At 42.1% G+C, this 6,180-nt stretch overlaps 1 pseudogene; it reads left to right on the plus strand.

Moving 5' to 3' along the window:
- Positions 1-4,436: 4,436 nt before the first annotated feature.
- LOC110309864 (ornithine decarboxylase pseudogene) lies at positions 4,437-5,867 on the plus strand (annotated as a pseudogene).
- The last annotated feature ends 313 nt before the right edge of the window (positions 5,868-6,180 follow it).

Raw genomic sequence — 6,180 nt, forward strand, 5'->3', positions numbered from 1 at the left:
GTGGTCACTTAGCTACAATGTATCACCTCACCTGGAGGTGATATATTGCTTCACCTGGAGGTGATCTGTTGCTTCTTTGACTCCCGGAACAGGATAATATTTGCTGAATATGCAAATTGTTTTTTAATCCATTTGTCTTTGAGTACTTAGAATGACTCCATATCTTTTTGAAATTTGTGTTTTATTTTTAAAAAGTTATTTTTATTTTTGCTCCCCTCCCTCCCTCCCTCTCCCTCTCTTTCTCCCTCTCCCTCCCACACCTCTTCCTCCTCCTCTGTCTCTTTCTCTCTCTCTGTCTCTCTCTGTGTCTGTGTCTGTCTCTGTCTGTCTGTCTCTCTCTGTATAATATGTGCCCTGCCAGGATGGATGCAACCTCTGGGGGCTATTCTTGGTGAACTGAAGGCCTGAAAGATCTGAGATATGAGGGGTGCTGAGCAGGGCTTTGGAAGGGGAAGTCTGTCTACTAACTCCAGCCAGCATCCACCTGCTTTGAGTCAGGGCACTGGCCTTCTGTCTCTCACATTACTGCTCCCTGTTCATGAGTGACTTTTGGCCTGAAGGTGGAGCACAGAAGAGATGCCAGCTCATAGACCCATTCTAGCCCATTTGCTAGCTTTTGGTCAGAATGTGATCTGATGCAATTGCCTTCAACTTGAGGCTTTCTTGGGAGTGTCTTCTAGATGGTTTTTAGGGTGGAATTACATTTCTTCTTTTGTTTTTTAGTTGACAAGTTTTATATCAACTTGACACAAGCTAAAGTCATCTGAGAGGAGGAAACCTAAACTGAGAAAATGCCTCCATAAGATTCAGCTAAAGGTGGACCTGTAGGGCATTTTCTTGATTAGAGATTGATAGGAGAGGGCCTAGATCATTGTGGTTGGTTCCAATGTTGGTCTGCTGGTCCTTGGTTCTATGAGAGAGCAGACTGAACAATGCATGTAGAGAGCAAGACAGTAAGCAGCATTCCTTCATGGTATCAGGATCAGCTCCTGACTCCAGGTTTCTGCTTTATTTAAGTTCATGTCCTGATTGCCTTCAATGATGAGCAGTGATGTGGAAATGTAAGCCAGATAAACATTTCCTCCCAACTTGCTTTTGGTTTTGGTTCATCATAGCCATAGTAACCCTAAGACAGCTGGTATACAAAATAGTGTTTTATCACAACATTTTATACGTATATGTCATTGCTCTTTGTTCCTGTTCCCTTATACTTTCCACTGTGAATACTCCCTCTCACTGGGTTCTCTGTAGATGGTGCCCTAGACATACATAAATACATATAAACATACCCACACCCAGAGCCACAGCCACACTCACACACCCCTAATAAAAGGGAAGAGTCATTAACTGGTTTGAGAATAAACCTTAAGGAACCACTTGAATGCATGAGTATGCCAAATCTCTAGTGTTGATCTTAAAGGCCTGCCTCTGACTCTCAAGTGCTGGGATTAAAGGTGTTCACTACCATGCCCAGCGACCACTCCCATTCTTTAAGTGCCTGCTTACCTTACCCCCAATTGCCTCTTCCCTCCTCCATGCAATGTTCCAGACTCCAACCCTGGTGGGAAGCTCCCTGCTCCACCAGAGGCCACTCTGGCCAGAGGATCATCAAAGAAACAGAAACCAAGGGATGAAACACCCATCCAACAAAGACAAACTCAAAATTTGCCACCTAGACCTCTAATCACCCCAAACCCAGATGTCTAGACTGTAGTATAAGAACACAATCAATAATAGCCAAGGCCACTATCAGACCTCAGCTATTTTATGACAGCTGAAACCCAAGGAAACAACCTTATAAAGACGATAGAGGTTCTTGAAGAAGAAGTGAATCAAGAAAGCCAAGAAAAACAACAAACAGCGGAAGGAAGTGAATAAATCCATTTAAGACCTGAAAATGAAAATAGAAGCAATAAAAAAAGAAAGCTGAAGGATTTCTGGAAATGAAAAATGTAGGTACATGAACCAAAACCACAGACACAAGTATCACCAACAGAATACAAGAAATGGAAGAGAGACTCTCAAGCTTAGAAGAGCAGATAGAAGAAACTGATAAATCAGTCAAAGAAGATGTTAAATCTGAAAAAAAAAAAAAGAAAAAGACTGATAAATCTGAGACACTATGAAAAGATCAACCTAAGAAGATAGGAACTTAAAGAAGAAGAATCCCAGCTCAAAACACAGGAAACATTCTCCACAAGATCACAGAAGAAAATTAAAGGGGATACCTATAAACATACAAGTAGCTTACAGAACACCATAAAGACTGGACTAGAAAAGAAAATCTCTAGGCTACATACTAATCAAAACACTGAACATACAGAACAAAGAAGAAACATTTAAAAGTTGAAAGGGAAAAGGCCAGTAATATAGAAAGACTTATTATAATTGCACCTGATTTCTCAATGGAGACTCTAAAAATCAGAAGGGCCTGGAAAGATGTGCTGCTGACTCCAAGATACAACCAGCCCAGACTACTTACCCAGCAAACTTTATCACCACTGAGGGAAGGGAAAAAAGTTATTTCTTTGATAAAGTCAATTTTAAACAATATTTATCTACAAGTCCAGCTCTACAGAAGGACCTAGCAGGAAAACTCCAACCCAAGAAGTTTAACTACACCTATAAAATCACCAGAATTAAATAATCTAATACCAGCAAAACCAAAAGAAAGGAAACACACACACACACACACACACACACACACACACACACACACACACACACACTACCACCCGGGTCTACCACCAACAAAATAACAGGAATTAGCAATCATTGGTCACTGATATCTCTCTATATCAATCAACTCAATTCCCCAGTAAAAAGACACAGGTAAACAATGAATGTGAAAAGAGGATCTATCCTTCTGCTGCATACAAGAAACATGACTCAATATCACAGAGAGACATTACCTCAGAGTAAAGGGTTGTAAAATGTTTTTAAGCAAATGGTTCTAAAAATCAATCTGGTGTAGCCATTATAATATCTAACAAAATAGACTTCAAAGAAAAATTAATCAAAAGCAATGGGGAAGGACACTTCATACTCATCAAAGGGAAGATTCACCCAAGGCGATTGTTAAGTTCTTAACATCTATGCCTCAGACACAATAGCACCCATGTTTGTAAAGGAAGCACCACTACAACTTAAGTCACACATTGACCCTTAGACACTGGCAGTGGGAGACTTTAATACCCTACTCTCAACAGTGGACAGGTCATCCAGACAAAAGCTAAACAGAGAAATACGGGAGGTAACAGATGTTACAACCCAAATGGACCTAAGAGATATTTATAGAACATTTCACCCAAACACAAAGATTACACTTTCTTCTCAGCACCTCACAGAACCGACCACGCACTCAGTCACAAAGCAAGTCTCAACACATACAAGAAAATGGAAATAACTCCTTAAATCCTATCAGACCATCACAGATTAAAGCTGAATTTCAACAACAACAGAAACAACAGAAAGCCTCATGGAAACTGAACAACGACTCTCTGCTGAATGACTGCTGGGTCCAGGCAGACATAAAGAAAGAAATTAAAAACTTCCTAGAATTCAATGAAAATGAATGCACAACATACACAAATGTATGGAACACAATAACATTTATGCCAGAAATACACTGGAAGAGAGACAACATATTTAGCAATCAGTGCTGGTCAGCTGGATGTCCGCATGTAGAAGAATGCAAATATATCTAAATAGAGAATTTTCAAAAGAGAAATCTCAAATGGCTTAGAAATACCTAACAAAATGTTCCACATTCTTAGCCATCAGGGAAATGAAAATCAAAACTACTTTGAGATTCTATCTTACACCCATCAGAATGTTTAAGATAAAAAAATCACAAGTGACAGCTAATACTGGTGAAGATCTGGAGGAAGGAGAACACTCCGCCACCGCTGGTGGGAGTGCAAACTTGTACAGCCACTATAGAAGTCAATATGGTAGTTCCTCAGAAAATTGGGAATCTAACCTCAAGACCCAACTATACCACTATTGTATATATATACCCGAAGAATGCTCCATCCTCCCATAATGACACTTGCTCAACTATGTTCATAGCAGCTTTACTCATAATAGTTAGGAACTGGAAACAACCTAGATGTTCCTCAAATGAACAATGGATAAAGAAAATGGGTCAGTCCCTGCAGCCCGGGGGCCCTCAGCCAGCAGCTCGGCGCCACCTCTGGTCAGCTCGGGGTCTGAGGCCTGCTCGATGAGGCGGCTGATGGATGGGTCTGCTGCGGGCGAGCAGGAGGGCGGGCGTTCCTGGGGGTTTGGTGGAGGATCTCCATGTGCCACTGTGCTGTGAGTGTTTCCACTGCTCCAAGGAGACAGCATTCAGAGTTCTTGGATAAATTGGCCTTGTGAAGAGCTGGCAATAATGTAATTCCATCTCTAGGTTTTCTACAGGCACATCCAGTGCCATGAGCAGCTTTACTAAGGAAGAGTTTGGCTGTCATATCCTCAGTGAAGGCTGCTAAGGACATTCTGGACCAAAAAATCAGTGAAGTCTTCCTCTGACGATAAGGATGCGTTCTATGTTGCGGACCTCGGAGACATTCTAAAGAAGCATCTGAGGTGGCTAAAAGCTCTTCCCTATGTTGCTCCCTTTTATGCAGTCAATTGTAACGATAGCAGAGCCATAGTGAGCACCCTAGCTGCCACTGGGACAGGATTTGACTGTGCAAGCAAGACTGAAATACAGTTGATACAGGGGCTTGGGGTGCCTCCAGAGAGGATTATCTATGCAAATCCTTGTAAACAAGTCTCTCAAATCAAGTATTCTGCCAGTAACGGAGTCCAGATGATGACTTTTGACAGTGAAATTGAATTGATGAAAGTCGCCAGAGCACATCCAAAGGCAAAGTTGGTTCTGTGGATTGCCACTGATGATTCCAAAGCAGTGTGCTGTCTCAGTGTTAAGTTTGGTGCCACACTCAAAACCAGCAGGCTTCTCTTGGAAAGGGCAAAAGAGCTAAATATTGATGTCATTGGTGTGAGCTTCCATGTGGGCAGTGGATGTACTGACCCCGAGACCTTCGTGCAGGCAGTGTCAGATGCCCGCTGTGTGTTTGACATGGGGACAGAAGTCGGTTTCAGTATGTATCTGCTTGATATTGGTGGTGGCTTTCCTGGATCTGAAGATACAAAGCTTAAATTTGAAGAGATCACCAGTGTAGTCAAAACAGCTCTGGACAAGTACTTCCCATCAGACTCTGGAGTGAGAACCATAGCTGAGCCAGTTGGATAATATGTCGTGTCAGCTTTCACTATTGCAGTCAACGTCATTGCCAAAAAACAAAAAAACAAAAAGGAAACAAACAAACAAACAAAAAAAAACCCCCAAAACGTGTGGAAGAAGCAGTCCGGCTCTGACGATGAAGATGAGTCAAATGAGCAAACCTTCATTCATGTATTATGGAAGTGATGGAGTATATTGATCATTTAACTGGGTTCTTTATGATCGTGCCCATGTGAAGGCCCTGCTGCAGAAGAGACCCAAGCCAGATGAGAAGTATTACTCATCCAGCATCTGGGGACCAACATGTGATGGCCTTGATCGGATCGTGGAGCGCTGTAACCTGCCTGAAATGCATGAGGGTGATTGGATGCTGTTTGAGAACATGGGTGCATACACCGTTGCGGCTGCTTCTACTTTCAATGGGTTCCAGAGGCCAAATGTCTACTATGTAATGTCATGGCCAATGTGACAACTCATGAAGCAGATCCAGAGTCATGACTTCTTGCAGGATGTGGAGGAGCAGGATGGTAGCACTTAGTCCATGCCTTGTGCCCAGAAGAATGGGATGAACGGTCACCCTGAAACCTGTGCTTCTGATAGGATCAATGTGTAGATGCCATTCTTGTTGCTCTTGCCTGAAAGTTTAGCTTGAATTAAGGCATTTGGGGGGACCATTTAACTTAATTACTGGTAGTTTGGGATGTCTTTGTAAGAGTAGGGTTGACACCAATGCAGTATGGAAGGCTAGGAGGAACAATTGCTGTGTTCCTATGGAAACTTGGAATATTTGTTTTATATGGATTTTTATTCACTTTTCAGACATGATTTAATGTGTGCCCCCAGCTGCTGAGAAAGCACTTGTCGCTTGTACATTGGCAGAATGGGCCAGAAGCTTATGTTGTGACCCATTGTGAAAATAAAGTATC

Source organism: Mus caroli, unplaced genomic scaffold (genome assembly GCF_978045245.1).
Source record: "Mus caroli unplaced genomic scaffold, Mus_caroli_1 scaffold_12, whole genome shotgun sequence".
Lineage (NCBI taxonomy): Eukaryota > Metazoa > Chordata > Mammalia > Rodentia > Muridae > Mus > Mus caroli.